This window comes from Balaenoptera musculus, chromosome 14, assembly GCF_009873245.2.
Source record: "Balaenoptera musculus isolate JJ_BM4_2016_0621 chromosome 14, mBalMus1.pri.v3, whole genome shotgun sequence".
NCBI classification, from domain to species: Eukaryota; Metazoa; Chordata; class Mammalia; order Artiodactyla; family Balaenopteridae; genus Balaenoptera; species Balaenoptera musculus.
Genome location: NC_045798.1, coordinates 71,178,212 through 71,192,022, shown reverse-complemented (window position 1 = coordinate 71,192,022; position 13,811 = coordinate 71,178,212). Strand labels below are relative to the sequence as shown.

The 13,811-nt window shown below is 39.9% G+C and overlaps 1 protein-coding gene across 13 annotated transcripts in view; it reads left to right on the top strand.

Annotated features, from left to right (window-relative positions):
- Positions 1-13,811, top strand: part of TCF4 (transcription factor 4) — a 352,696-nt gene that overhangs the window by 147,771 nt on the left and 191,114 nt on the right. The window contains exon 1 of one of the 13 annotated variants that reach the window (XM_036874772.1): positions 9,631-9,696. The exons of the other annotated variants lie outside the window; for them this stretch is intronic. The gene's annotated coding sequence lies outside the window, so the exon portion shown is untranslated. Of the gene's footprint in view, positions 1-9,630; positions 9,697-13,811 lie in introns of those variants that run through there. 13 annotated transcript variants of the gene reach the window in all.

Genomic DNA, 13,811 nt, shown 5'->3' with positions numbered 1-13,811 from the left:
ACACATAAGAGCAAATTAAATCCATGCTCCATCAGCACTAAATTCTAAATAATGACCGTGACCTTTGTCCAACAATGTCCATAATGCTTATTTGCTAATGTCCATAAACGTTCATCAATATCCTAATGTGGTAACAATAGCCACTCGATATTTTGCTCTTACTCTGTGTCAAACACTGTGCTGTTGTTTGCAGATTTTATCTTACAGCGTCCCTTTGTGAACAGTATGTATTGTCCTCAGTTTACGAATGAGGAAAGTGAAAGACAGTGAGGTTAAAATTCCCCCAGATGGAGGGCACACTGCTAGTTGGTTAGTGGTATGATTGTGATTTGCACATGGTCCTGCCAGGCTCCGAAGCATGTATTCTAACCAGCAGACCCAACTGCTTCCCTGGACAGTGCAGGTAGATGTGACAGGTCAAAAGTATTCCAAGTAAATGTAAGATACAGAAAGCCAGGGTTTAAGGACCACACTAATGACTGCTGTACCTTTTTTTTTTTTTTTTTTTTTAACATTTTAACACAACGTTAAACCATAATAATAAAGAAAATAACCTTACAAGAAGAATGATCCAGGGTTGCGAAAGTCAAGGGAAAATGTCACCATCATTATTTTTTAATAAGGGATGAGTGAAGCTGATGGGCGTAGGACCTGTTGCTTTATGAATAGGAACGCCTGCCTCTGGTAAGGATCTCTTGATAACCCTCAGCATTTGCATCTTTCAGCTTATTTTAACTTGCTAGTCCTGGAATCTTTTTCCAGAAATCTTTTCTGTTCCATCTTCTTTCATCTTCTCTTCCCTTCCTGACTCCTTTCCCTTCTGCATATAAAAGTGCAAATGGATCTTTCGTTCTCTGGCAGCAGTTGTCAGAGTGTGGTCCATAGACCACATATGCCAAGTCTCTTGGGGTCAAGTTCACAGTGGGACACACTTCAGGTCTAGGAATCAGCACCTCAGTCGGGTGTAGCTGAAGAGCTTTCCTGAAACTATCTAGGTAGTTAGTTTGACATCGAAGGTAGCACAGCTTCAAATTCTTTGTTTTTTCCCTAGCCTACTCTTTCTGCCTTTTGAAACCCACCTCCTTCATCGCGCACAATGTCAAAATCTGTGAACTCTGTCTCTGTTTTTCTCAGTGATTTTTTCCTTTATGAGCTGTTTTCCTCTTTTATCTTTATAGGTATAGGCATGGGAAGAGCTTGGAATTTGGGGTTAGAGTGGGCTTTGATTTCCAGCTTCATGGCTTAGTGCCTGTGTGATACAGGACCACTCATTTCTCTCTGGCAGGATGTCTGTCTTGGAGGTTGGCATGGCTAGCAAGTGGCATTTTTGATTTGGAAGCCCAAAAGTAGTTGTTTTTGCTCTGAGTCTGCCTCTCCCAGTGCCCTGGTGGAGAATTTGGGAATTACACCCTTTGCTGGGTTTATGGCTGCTGGGTGAGATAGCCACAAGATGAACTGCCTGCCCCACACACCCACGGTCCTTTCCTGCAACAAATCATGGGCGGTTTGGCATGGCAAGTCCTGGAAGAGAGAAATCCCCTCTAGTGAGCCAGAAAATGCAACAGGATCTGTCTGAGATTGCTAGAGATAGGTGTGTGATCCACTTTACCCCCTGCCAGAAAAAGATTTTTTTCCTTGACAGCTGGAGAGGTCAAAGGTCTAAAACCATGGATACGGGGAGATGAATGGTGTAATATTAATATTATGTGAATTATATAGCTTGTAACATTTAAGGTCAACATGTCTATGATTTCCTCTGTCTGGGAACCCCCAGCCAGCCATGCGTAGAGAGGAATTCCAATCACAGGAGTCTTCAACTCCAAGGAGACAGGTAGCCATTACCTGCCTGTGAGCAGCTGTGCCATCCAAGCTTTAATAGTCTGTGATAGATCATGTCAACAAACAGGGGAATCTGCAGGCGTGGGGAGTGGGGGACTAAATCACCTGGATTGAGGAAGGCTTACTGATGAGCCAGTCAGGTAAATGGGTTTTTCAGGAATCATCCTGGAAGAGATGGACGTCACCTCCTGAGTGAGAGCAATATGAGGGTCTAGTATGTCACCTGTTACTAAGAAAGGGTCCATGTTTTGTCCTAAGCCAGGGTATATGAAGTATAGTCTTTCATGTTGTGCAGAAATGTCACAGGACTTGCAGCTTTGGGACTTTCAAAGGAAGGGATGGAGTAGACTCCGTGAGATGTGTGGTGCTGGTGTGGTGTGTGGTCCAGGGCTTGGGTCAGAGGGCCTCAGCCCCCATGGGAGGTTGTTTCATTTGGGACAACCCTGCCAAGGATTCATTTCATTATATGCTTTCTATGGGCCTTTCATGGTTCTTGTTTTCTTATTTTGACCATGAATATATTTACTGATTTTTAAAATCTCCAGCACTGTAGCTTTTCATTGATAAAATGTTTAATATCCTTATTTTTTACAGTTCTTTTTAAAATTAGCTTTTAACTTTTTTCCATGACTGTTTCTTTTCTATATGTTTTCTACTTTTATATTGTCTGTTTTTATCTGATTAAGGTGTTGCTCTATACTTTCCCTTCTTCCCCTGGGTAGACCTATCATTGATTTACCAAAATAGCTCTCCACTATGAATCAGAAGGCTCACAGGGTATAATCTTCTAGGTTATAAGGCTCAAACTAAGGGAGCAAGATTGTTTCTTGACACCAAACATTATTCATCCTCTTAATTTCGAGCCTTGTAGCTTGAAATCCATGGTCTGTGATGAAATGGAAGCAATTTCTCTGAGCCTTACTACTCTCATCTTAAAAATGAAGATGATGAGATCTACCTCAGAGCCTTGTAATGAAGATTAAATGAGATAGATGCATCTAGCACAGGAGCTAGAAATACGAGATGCTTAATAAATGTAATTTCATTTCTTTTTCAATTTCTGTAAAACTCCAGGGAACATTAATAAATGTCTAGGTATAAAAAGAAGAAGATGATGAGTTTGGTGTTAAGTTTGAGGTACTTTTAAGCCATTCAAGTGAAGATATCAAGTAGGCAGTTGGAGTTATGGGTATAAAGCTCAGAAAAGTCTGAGCAAAAGGTCTTCAGCTGAAGGGGCCTTCAACATATAGAGGCAAGTTGAAGATAGAAGGTTGCGTATGGAGTCTCAAGTGACAAGGAAACCTAGGGCCTCACAACTGAAGGATTGTCAACATTTAAAGTCTTTTGGGTGAGAATAAAGTAGAACCCCCCAGGAGTAGGAGAAAAGGGAAATGTGTTGTCGTGGAAGCTGTGTCACGCGTTTTTTTTTTAAATTAATTAATTAATTTTTTGGCTGTGTTGGATCTTCGTTGCTGCGTGCGGGCTTTCTCTAGTTGCGGCGAGTGGGGGCTACTCTTCCTTGCAGTGCACGGGCTTCTCATTGCTGTTGTTTCTCCTGTTGTGGAGCACGGGTTCTAGGCATGTGGGCTTCAGTAGTTGTGGCACACGGCCTTCAGTAGTTGTGGCACACGGGCTTCAGTAGTTGTGGCTCTGGAGCACAGGTTTAGTAGTTGTGGCACATGGGTTTAGCTGCTCTGTGCCATGTGGGATCTTCCCGGACCAGGGCTTGAACCCGTGTCCCCTGTATTGGCAGGCGGATTCTCAACCACTGCACCACCAGGGAAGTCCCCGCATGTTTTTAAGGAAGGGATAAGAGTGTCTTTCTGACCACCAAGGAAGATGAGAACTGAACATTGTCTGTTGGCTTTAACTTCTTAGTGGTCATGGTTGACAGTTCCCAAGGGTTTTCTTGGAGGAATCATGGGGTCAGAAGACTCCACTCCCTATTCCCACAGAACTGAGATATCTTTCCTCTGACCTGGCCAAATATTCAACTTTTATACTTCTAATGTGATTTTTTCTTTATTTATAATGATAGTTGTTTGTACTTAGCCTCGTTCCCATAATAAATTATCAGTTTCCTGAAAGCAGAGGTCATGCAAAGTACCATATAAATTACACCTAGTAAGTATTTAACAGTTCAGTCTCAGAATCGTGGGTTCTCCCAGAACAAGGCATGTTTCTTTGTCTGTTCATCCATCCATCCATCCATCCATTCACTGAAGAGTGCTTTATTTACCAACTCCATACCACGTGCCAGGCACTATTTTAGGCTATGTGAATATAGTGGTGAACAAAAGATATTCCTTTTATGCATGAAACTTACATTGTGGTGGAGACATGATAAAGAATAAATACGTATTCTGAGTGCCTTTAATGTCTTGTTTCTCACAACAACCACATGACATAGATATTATACTCATCCTATTTTTTTTTGATGAGAAAATGGAGGCACCGAAATATTCAGTAACTTGCCAGGGTCATCAGTTCATTAGAGGTGGATCTGGGATTCACACTCAGGCATTTTGACTCCCAAATCCATGCTGTTAATCACCCCACTGCACTGCAAAATGTTTGGCATAGAGTAAACTATTATTATTGTTATTAATACTAATGTTAGTAATTATTCCTCAGCATAGGGATCTTTTATCCCAATTCAGATAAGGAAACAGATCCCACCTAATTATTGGCAAAACTAAATTCAGAAGCCACATTTCCATGTTCCCAATCCAATGTTTTTCCCTCATACAGTACCTCTCCTTTAAGTGAGGGAGTCTGGAGGGGTGAAGAGGTAGAAGAAGGGTGGAAGGATGAAGGAATGGGCAAAGAGAAAGAAGGATGTGTGGAAGAGATGTAGGAACGAATTAAACCTGTTTGATTTGGGATTTTTGATGCTAACAAACTATGTCTAATTTTTCAGGTTTTTTCCCTATATTCTCAAGAGGAAATATCCTTAAAATAAGAATATTTCCATGCAAAATAATCATATTCCATTTCATAGACTAGCAAAAGATTTCAGGAGCTAGGAGACCCTCGCTAGTTAAAAGTAAAAGACTATATTTTGGTAAGGACATTATTACTGGCATTTATATTGTGAAGGCATTGGTTGGAAGATACACTAGAAGTTCTGTTTACCAACAGCCAAGTCTTTGAGGAGCGTATGTATGTGCGTGTGTGTGTGTGCACACGTGTGCACAATGTATATTGGAGTACGTACTTATTTTATAAAATCCTGGTAATGTTGAATTTACTTTGTGTATATGTTTTGGGGGAGAGGATGCTGAAACATTTTTCGGTGATGGGAAAGTTTTTGTACTTCTGTGCATGGCTGCTCTAATATCAGGCACCATATTTAAGCATCACAAATATACACTAAGCAAGGGACAGATGCACAAGGAATTTAAGCAGAGTTTTTCTAAATGGCAAATAATTAGAGGGGAACAGATGCCTATGGGCAGCAAAGGATGAAATGAGGTACCAGGAATTTTAAAAGGGAGATGGAAATACATATGTACAATGTAGTTGCTCTCAAGGATGTTTAAGCCTAGAGGCTGTTCTTTCCCAAAGTTCTCTGTTTTTTGTGGGTTTTGACATTAAATTTTGTTCTCTCTTTACCTATATTCCCCAAAGAAATAGATCATGCTAATCATTCCAAAGTGGAACAGATTTTCTTTCGAACCTCAGTTTTGGATGACTTTGTGGGTTGCATCTCTTTCTTCTCTCTCCCCAGGGCCGTGTCTTTTCACAGGACTGCCAGGATATGACATTTCTCACAGTGTCACTCCTCATTATTTATTATTTATTCCCCATCTACTTCCAAAAGGGTTTTTAGCTAGCCTACCAATGAAGGACACCTACAAATGTGATTTTTTTCCTTGATGTGCCTTTTAGGATGGACACACCCTCCTTTGGAACAATCCCGCTGTCCAGTGGGTTGTTGTGTCCATCTGAGAACTCTTCTGCATAGTCCTGAGGGTCGAAAAGGAAACAGATCTCCAAGAATAAAGTAGAGAAGAGCATGAGGCATTTCCCATCTTCCTGTAGAGTGGGAGTTTAAACAGCAGGGGCGCCGAGCAGAGCCATTCAGCAGCCCAGCAAAGCTGAGCGGTATCACCTGATCATGACCCTTCAGGTTTGAAATTTACCTGTTGTGCTCATTGTTACAAAAGAAATGAAATCTCTGTAATTATATTGGAAGGGGGAGGAGATCATGTTTTAGTTCCTTTGATCTTGAGCTAGAATAGACTCTGCTTTTGGAAATTTAATTTGAAAGAATCCAACGTACACATCTGCTTTTTGTACCGCAAGTTCTATTGAGCTTGAAAATAGAAATTTATTAATGCAAATGTGTAGAGACTGTTCCTTGAGGAAAAAAAAATATGCGTTCAAAACACTAGGTGATCCTTTCTACATAGCTATGGAAGATGTTAATAAATACGTTCTCTGTGTTTCTTCTAGAGTTCAGGGATGAGGTTCCTTGTTAACAAGGACCAAGCGTTGAAATTACAGGACGCATTGGGGAACAGAAAGATTCATGATGACTTCAATATTTAAAAGTTTCCGAAGGACAAATTAGATGGTTAAGAGATGAGAAGCAGACTGAATCCTCAAAAGAAAAAAAAAAAAAAAAACAAAACCAAAAACAAGTGCGTCATCAAACCATTTTGAGAACATGTTTGAATTGATGGTAGGGTCCATGCTAAGAGACAAAGCTTTCATTTCAACGAATCCAATCTGCCTAGTGTTCTGGAAAATTGCCTTTGCCTGTAAATGGAATGGCATGCAGGTTTTAGGTAGGACACTTTCTCACCCAACTTAGCCTGTACTCTTTATTTTCGTACCATTACATGAAACTGCACATAAATGACACTTGACTTGATCCTTAGAGTGGCTGAATTGCATGGTCTATTTTGATTAACTTTTTCTTGTTCTCAGTGTAAATTTTCCAGTAAAGACTAAAATGTCATGAGCATTTTGGGACATAAATCCCTTAAGCTATTTTGCAGTCATATAGTTGTCCTTTGTAGGGTTTGAGTGCTTTCCTAAACTCCTTCTCATCTCCAAATGGGCAAAATAAATTATAAATTGTTGAGAGCATTCAATCACTGGATGAGCAGTCATCTCCTAAAGCTGGGGAAAGTATCCTTTTTCAGTTCTTTGAGTAAATGGAGGTGATTTCTTATAATATTTGTGCTCTATAACAGATCTCAAAAACTTGGTTATAAATTACCCAGGTTTAAGAAGGAGTTCATGATTAAAGACTATATTGAATTAATAAAACCAGTCTTTCTTTTTCTGGTGTGATGTAAAGAGATTTTTTTTTCAAAGGTGGTAGGTAGGTGGGCTTCAGTGCATTCTGTTGGTTACTTGTTACTTTCTTCCCCACTGAGTTTTTTGTTTGTTTGTGTGTGTGCTTCTTTTAAGGAACGGAAAGGTGAAAAGCCACAAAAAGTTAGGCTGGGAATTAGGAATTCTGAGTTTAAAACAGGGAGCCTATCCTAACTTGTTGTGTCTGAGTTGGTTTTTCAGTTGTATTGCCAGGATAGCCCGTGACCCTTGCAAATGTACAATTTCATTTGGGTTCAGTGATTCCTGTATGAGTCTGTGACATAGGACGCCAAAGGCCACAGGGATTATTTAATACACAAAATGTTAGGACAGAGTTGGCTCCCCAGAGTCTTTTGAGTAACAAGGATTTCATCTGAACCCCTTTTGGGGGGGACCACAGAAAGTACTGCTCCGCACTTCCAGTGAATCAGTTTCTAACATTTACATAAAAGGGTGACTTTGTCCAGCTCCCCACGTCTCCCTTCCTCAGAGGCGGGAGACCCCCAAACAAAATTTCTATGTCTAATGGCAGACAGTTGGGGTGCTGTAACCAAGCAGTCACCCTTAAAAATTAATGAGCTTAATGATGGATCGGAGAAGCGATCGTGATGGTGGTCGGGGAGGGAGGGGCCGTGGGGATGGCAGAAGGAAGAAGGCTGGACTCCTCGTAAGTGACAATGATGGGAGCCCCTGTCCTTATCTCCCCTCCCCAGTCTCCCTTCCCCCTCCCTCCCTCCCCCGGTCGCCAGCCCTTCCACGATCCTCTCTTCACGGGAGCCACAGCAGATAGAAAGACAGGGCGATTATGAAGATGTCAGTTGGAGCGTAGGCAGGCGAGAGGGGAGCAGCGCTCCAGATGAGGTCCGGGGGGAGCCGAGGAGGGTCACTCATGGACGACCGTGTGTGTGTGTCTGACAGACTGTGAAATGGTGCGTTGTTGCACGGCTGCGCTGCACCTGGGCCCTTCATCTGTGATTGATTGGTTTGGTCATGTGTAATGGTCCCATCTGCTCTGTGTTGTTTTTCTTTTTTTACTTATAAACACCGTTCCCAGCGGCTGAGAGAGGATGAGCTATGTTTTGTCATCTTCACTTACACTTTAGCTCAAAAAAGTGGTCAAGTAGGTAAGCTCTAAAGTCTATCCAAGTAATGTAGCAGCAAAGTCTGGGTTTCCCCCTTTGCTTGGGTGTGTGTGTGTGTGTGTGTGTGTGGTGTGTGCGCGCGCGCATGTGTGTGCGCCTTCCTGCGCACGCGTGTGTGCCTGGAGTTTTCATGCTGCCTGTTAATATCCGAATAGTTCATGAACCACGGAAGACCAAAAAATCGCAGAAATGATTTGCACAAATCTGTGACTCTTACTGCAGCGGGGAGTTGGTTTTTTTTTTTTTTTTTTTTTTTTTGTAACAGAGCCAATACTTAATTAAAACCGCTGACATCATGGTGTTATAATTAAGCGTGGCATTAATTAAGCTGGAATAACGATTTTTTTTTATTAAGAGCTGCTTCTATTGTATAAGACCGTTATCGGCTAAAACCAAAATAATTTTAAAGCAAAAATGAATTCCCTCTAAACGAGCCCTTTTCAACTTCCCCAAAGTCCGGCCTCAGGACTGTCGTCATCAGGGCTGTGTGTGTGTGTGTGTGTGTGTGTGTGTGTGTGTGTGTGTGTGTGTGTCTGTCTGTGTGTCTGTGTGTTGGGTGGTGTTGGGATGGGGGACGAGTGCAAGTGAAATTTGTTTTTTTTCACCCAAAAATGCTGATCGGCTCCTGGCATTCTGATGGCTAATTATGCATCGGAGAGCTTCGACAGCTGCATTCATCATCATAAAATGTAATAATTAATGACATTCCAACAAAGAAAAATATGCAAATGAGGACTCATTAGCATTTTCATATTCAGCTTTGATAATGCTTTTGCTGACAAGGTTGTAATTAATGAAAATTCATGTCGCAGTCAGGAGATTGGATCGGTTTCATTCCGCTCACAATTCCCAAATGCTTGCATTATGGAAAATCGGCAGCTCTGCCAACTTTTCAGGGAAGAAAAAAACACACACACACACTAAAAGCACCAGATGCAAATTAATGGTAGGGAGCCTTTAACTCTTTAAACCACCCCCCTAAATTTCCATCATAGGAAACATGTGATGAGTTTTAGCCTGAGAACTAGATTCTTTTTTTTTTTTTTAATAACAGCCCTGAAATTACTTTTATTTGTGACCCAAGTATGAGAATTTCTGGCAAACTTTTTTTGGTAATATTAAGGAAAAAACCCTCTACCTTTCCCCCTCTTTTCTTTTCCCTTTCAAGACTCTTTAAATTTACGTAGTAAAACACGTTAGGACAGCCAAGCCCCAGCGTGTTGCGTTCTGTCCTCTAGCTGGCAAATTTACGGCACGACAGTTTATTCATCCTCATGCTTTTCGGAGACACCTCATCACGTACTTGTGCTTCGATCTTCCGGTGCCTCCCTCCGTGTGCTACCCATAAGGTCGAAAGAAAAGCAAGTATTCTGTTTGTCTATTCAGGGTGAGTTTTTTTTTTTTTCTTTTTTGGACCATGTTTGTTTTTTTTTTTTTTCTGTGCTTTTTCTTTTTAATCTATTCCCTTTATGGTTTAATGTAAGAGTTTGGGAATGTGCCCATCATTCTCTCACTTAACACTTCTGGTTTAGTGTTGGGCTTCAAACATAATTTTAAGAGACACTGTACAATCCAAATGGATACCCAGAAACCCCAGAACCAGAGATATCGACAAGCATTCAGTACAGAGAGCTATTAATTTATGAACCCTCTGTGTGTTGCTTTCAGAATGTGTGACTGGAGATTGGCAAATAACCACTTTGTGCCAACCTGGTACCATGATTTGTCAGACTAGCCTAAAGTTAAACCGAAACTTCTATCTCACTCTTGACATTAGAAAGAAAAAAACCTAAACAGAGTTCTGACTGGATGTAAGATTTGATCTTCAGGTTAAAAAATGATTATTACTACGTCAGATCTTTTTGCTGAGGCAGATGTTTTAAAAAACAAAAGGTTTGTATAAGGATTAAAAGAAAGGTTTGCATAAGGGGAGAATGAAAGCATATTTCTTTAAAAATTGTCAAGTTAATAAGCATTCTTACTCTCAAATAATATAAAACCACTTCAGGCAGTTCCTAAGATGCAGTTTCCTGTTTATTTAAAGTTAAGTTATAATTCCCCAAGTTGCTAGCCCAGCATAAGGAAAGAATATAAATATGCCTTGTTAGGGGAAGGTAGAAACTTTGATATGCTAGGTTTTATTTTTTAGAGTATCTCAGTGAAATAGAGAGTCTCATGAGTTATTTAATGAGAATTTTAAAGTGAATCTTTTTTTTCCTATTATGCAATTAAGAATGACTAGATTTTTATTCCTTATTAATCTTTTAGAGATCTGAGAAACAGAATTTTATTTCAATTTCTTGCTTTTTCCAACTTTCGTTTTGTCACAGTTTGTACATGAATGTGTGTGTGTACACACATGTTGTGTAAATGTGTGTGTGTCAGTATCTGGAGATTGTGGTGAGTGAGTCTGTCCCCTTTCCTTTAAAATCTATTGTGTTAAAACAGCAGGCAGAAGAAGGTTTTTTTTTCTTTTAGTTTCCTTGTTTTTGATGCAGGCAAACTGCCCATCCAGGTGGTAGAATTTCACCTGTAAGCAATCTGAAACGATAGGTTAATTCTGACATTTTATAGAACTTTCTTATTTTCTTTGCGTACAGTACAACTGAGTGCAGAGTAGCTTACTCAAGATGATGTTTCCTCACCCTCCCACCCCCATTTTTCTTTTAAAGCGCTTCCTGCTGTGATTGGTTCTCCCCCTGCCCCAAATCAGTATTTTGGGCTCAATTAAAATCTGTGGCTTTAGGCACTTTGCTGCTATTGTCAAAACCACATCTGATGAAATCTTTGACCGCTTTTAATATGTGTAAATGAGGAATTGATGGGAGAAGTAAAGGATCAAGTGTCGATCAGCAGGTTAGTGGTGGAGAAGCAGATCATTTTAATTGTAGAAGCTCCACGATCCACTGGCTTTGATAAATTCACTGTTAGTTTTCTCCTCCCACCAAATTTACAACTCCTACCTTTCTCAGTAATGCCCAGCCTGGTGTCAGCAACCGGAATCCTGAAATTTGGTTTTGTTTTCAGTGTGGCTAGCTTCTGGTGGCTTCTCTGCCTGAGCAAACTGGAGATGCTTTGAAATGATTTGTTGACCTGTTATCAAGGAATCCCATTATTTCTCAAAGCAGGTTCTGGGGGTGTTTACACAGTAGAGCATGAAAGGCAAAGGGAGTATTGGAGATTGTTTTCAGTCATAGTCATTGTAATCGTACTGTATTTACAAGTTACTTTTGAACGCTATCCTCTTGTTTTTATTTCTAGAGAAATCCTTTGTTTGCATACATTATTTCCCGAGTTGTTTACATACTAAAGATGGCTCTAGGGGCATCTTCCCTGGTTTATTCCCTTGGGAGAACATTTTTGAAAGTGCTCCACTAAGATTATACCTGTTCAAATTTGGGACCCTAGTCGTGGTACTGTTGGCTGCTTTTTCTGTTTCCTGTTTTGCAGATGTTAATTCCTTTGGGTAATTTTTTTTAAGTGATGAGATTTTCACTGTCCAGCAGCAAGCCACGTTTCCTGGAGTTATTGAACTCTGAAATAGGAAACCTGTGGGTGGTGATCAGTTGTACCCTCCCCAGAAGCTATTGCCTCAATCAGGGAGAATTACTGCTCCATGACTGAGAATTTTAAAGGAGTTGTTTCACTAAAACATCCACAAGGTTTCTTTCAGGTATTGCAAGAAAATTCACATTTGTTTGTGGCCCGTGAAGCCAGGATTCCTGGCAGGATTCTCATCCAGTTGCTTCTCCTATTTCCCTTGCAAACTTTCCCATTGGTTGGGGTCTGTGGAGAGATTTCAGTGGCTGGCTGGTGGAAATGTTTAGGAGAACATTTGCGTATCAAAGCAGCCTAGATATTTGCAAAAAAAAAATGTTTATTTGAGAAAAAAAGAATCCATTTAGGATTAGGAAGTCACTGCTTTAAACATTTTAAAAGCATTTGTGATTTCCCGGAGTATATTATTCATGAGCAAGGCCTAACCTGACATTCAGGGGTCATGCCCGCATCCATATTTTTAAAAAGCTTATAAGATAATGAACATTTTGCTTAACGATTAAGATCTGTACCTATGTGTGGTATAAAAATTCCCCCCAAATTAAAGGACACAAATATATCCAAAAATTTTTTATGACTCAGTGAACCTATGAAACAAAAGATGAAGGGAAAGGGCCGCACTCTTTGCCTTCTTTATGTATTTCCCCCCCATAAAACCCAATTGTGTTGCTGTGTTGTGACATTCGGTTCTACTGGAGTCCATGAACTTTCTCTTTTTATTTATTTATTTATTTATTTATTTATTTATTTATTTATTTATTTATTTATTTAACACCTTTATTGGAGTATAATTGCTTTACAATGTTGTGTTAGTTTCTGCTTTATAACAAAGTGAATCAGCTATACATATACATATATCCCCATATCTCCTCCCTCTTGCGTCTCCCTCCCACCCTCCCTATCCCACCCCTCTAGGTGGTCACAAAGCACCGAGCTGATCTCCCTGTGCTATGTGGCCTGTGTAAGCTTTCTGTTAATGGTGATGATTTAAATATCAGATCTTTCTCTTTTTTTCTTGGTAAAGAGTTTAATGTGGACATACTGGCGTTCAGATTATTAAAGTTTTAACTGCATTACACTGATAGGTTGGAAACAGCAAATATAAAACTCAGGGCAGGCCAATTTTGTTAACAGTGTAGGGGCTGAACGTTGACAATTACTGTACTTAAAAATCCCTCGGATCAGGTGTTATTTTGCCGTCTGGACATTTTAATTAGTAATAAAAATGTGGATCTGGACACACAGAAATAGGCTCTACAGTACACAACGGCCCGATGCACTCTGTTGGTGTTGAGGTGTGCCTGGTTACATTTTGTGTGTATGTGCTCGTGTGTAAGTGTAATTGTGTGTTGAGTATGTGTTCATTCCTCCTAGTAAACCCAAGCATAGGATTCTATCACAATACCAAAAAATTTGGCTACTTTTCTTGAATAGGCAGTGAAAATGTGTGAAAAGTGTACTTATATTCCTAAGTAATACTTGCCTATATCTTTTTAATGGTCATGCTTCCTCGTGTAATATATGGTATGGCATGTCAGTACAATGCTGACATTAGAGGTAGGCTTGGGCAAAAGATGTGGCTCCTCCATTTCATAGCTGTGTGCCCTAAGACAAATAAATTAACCTCTCTGAGTCTCCCTTTTTTCTTACATATAGAATGAAAGTATTATGATAATAATAATGATACCTATCTAACAGAATTATGATGAAGCTTATAAGAGCATGTATGTGAAAACACTTGGTAAAATACAAAGAGCTATAACAATTGATTTTTAATACAAGTTGCCAGTCATAACCCACATAAGCATCTTCGTAATTCAATAAATTGTCTCATATGAAAAAATAAGGAGATGCAAATATAAGAGTACAGTAACAAATAGTAACTTTAGGACCACCAGAAAATATGTTCATAATTTTAAACATAAAGCAAAGTCATCCATTTTT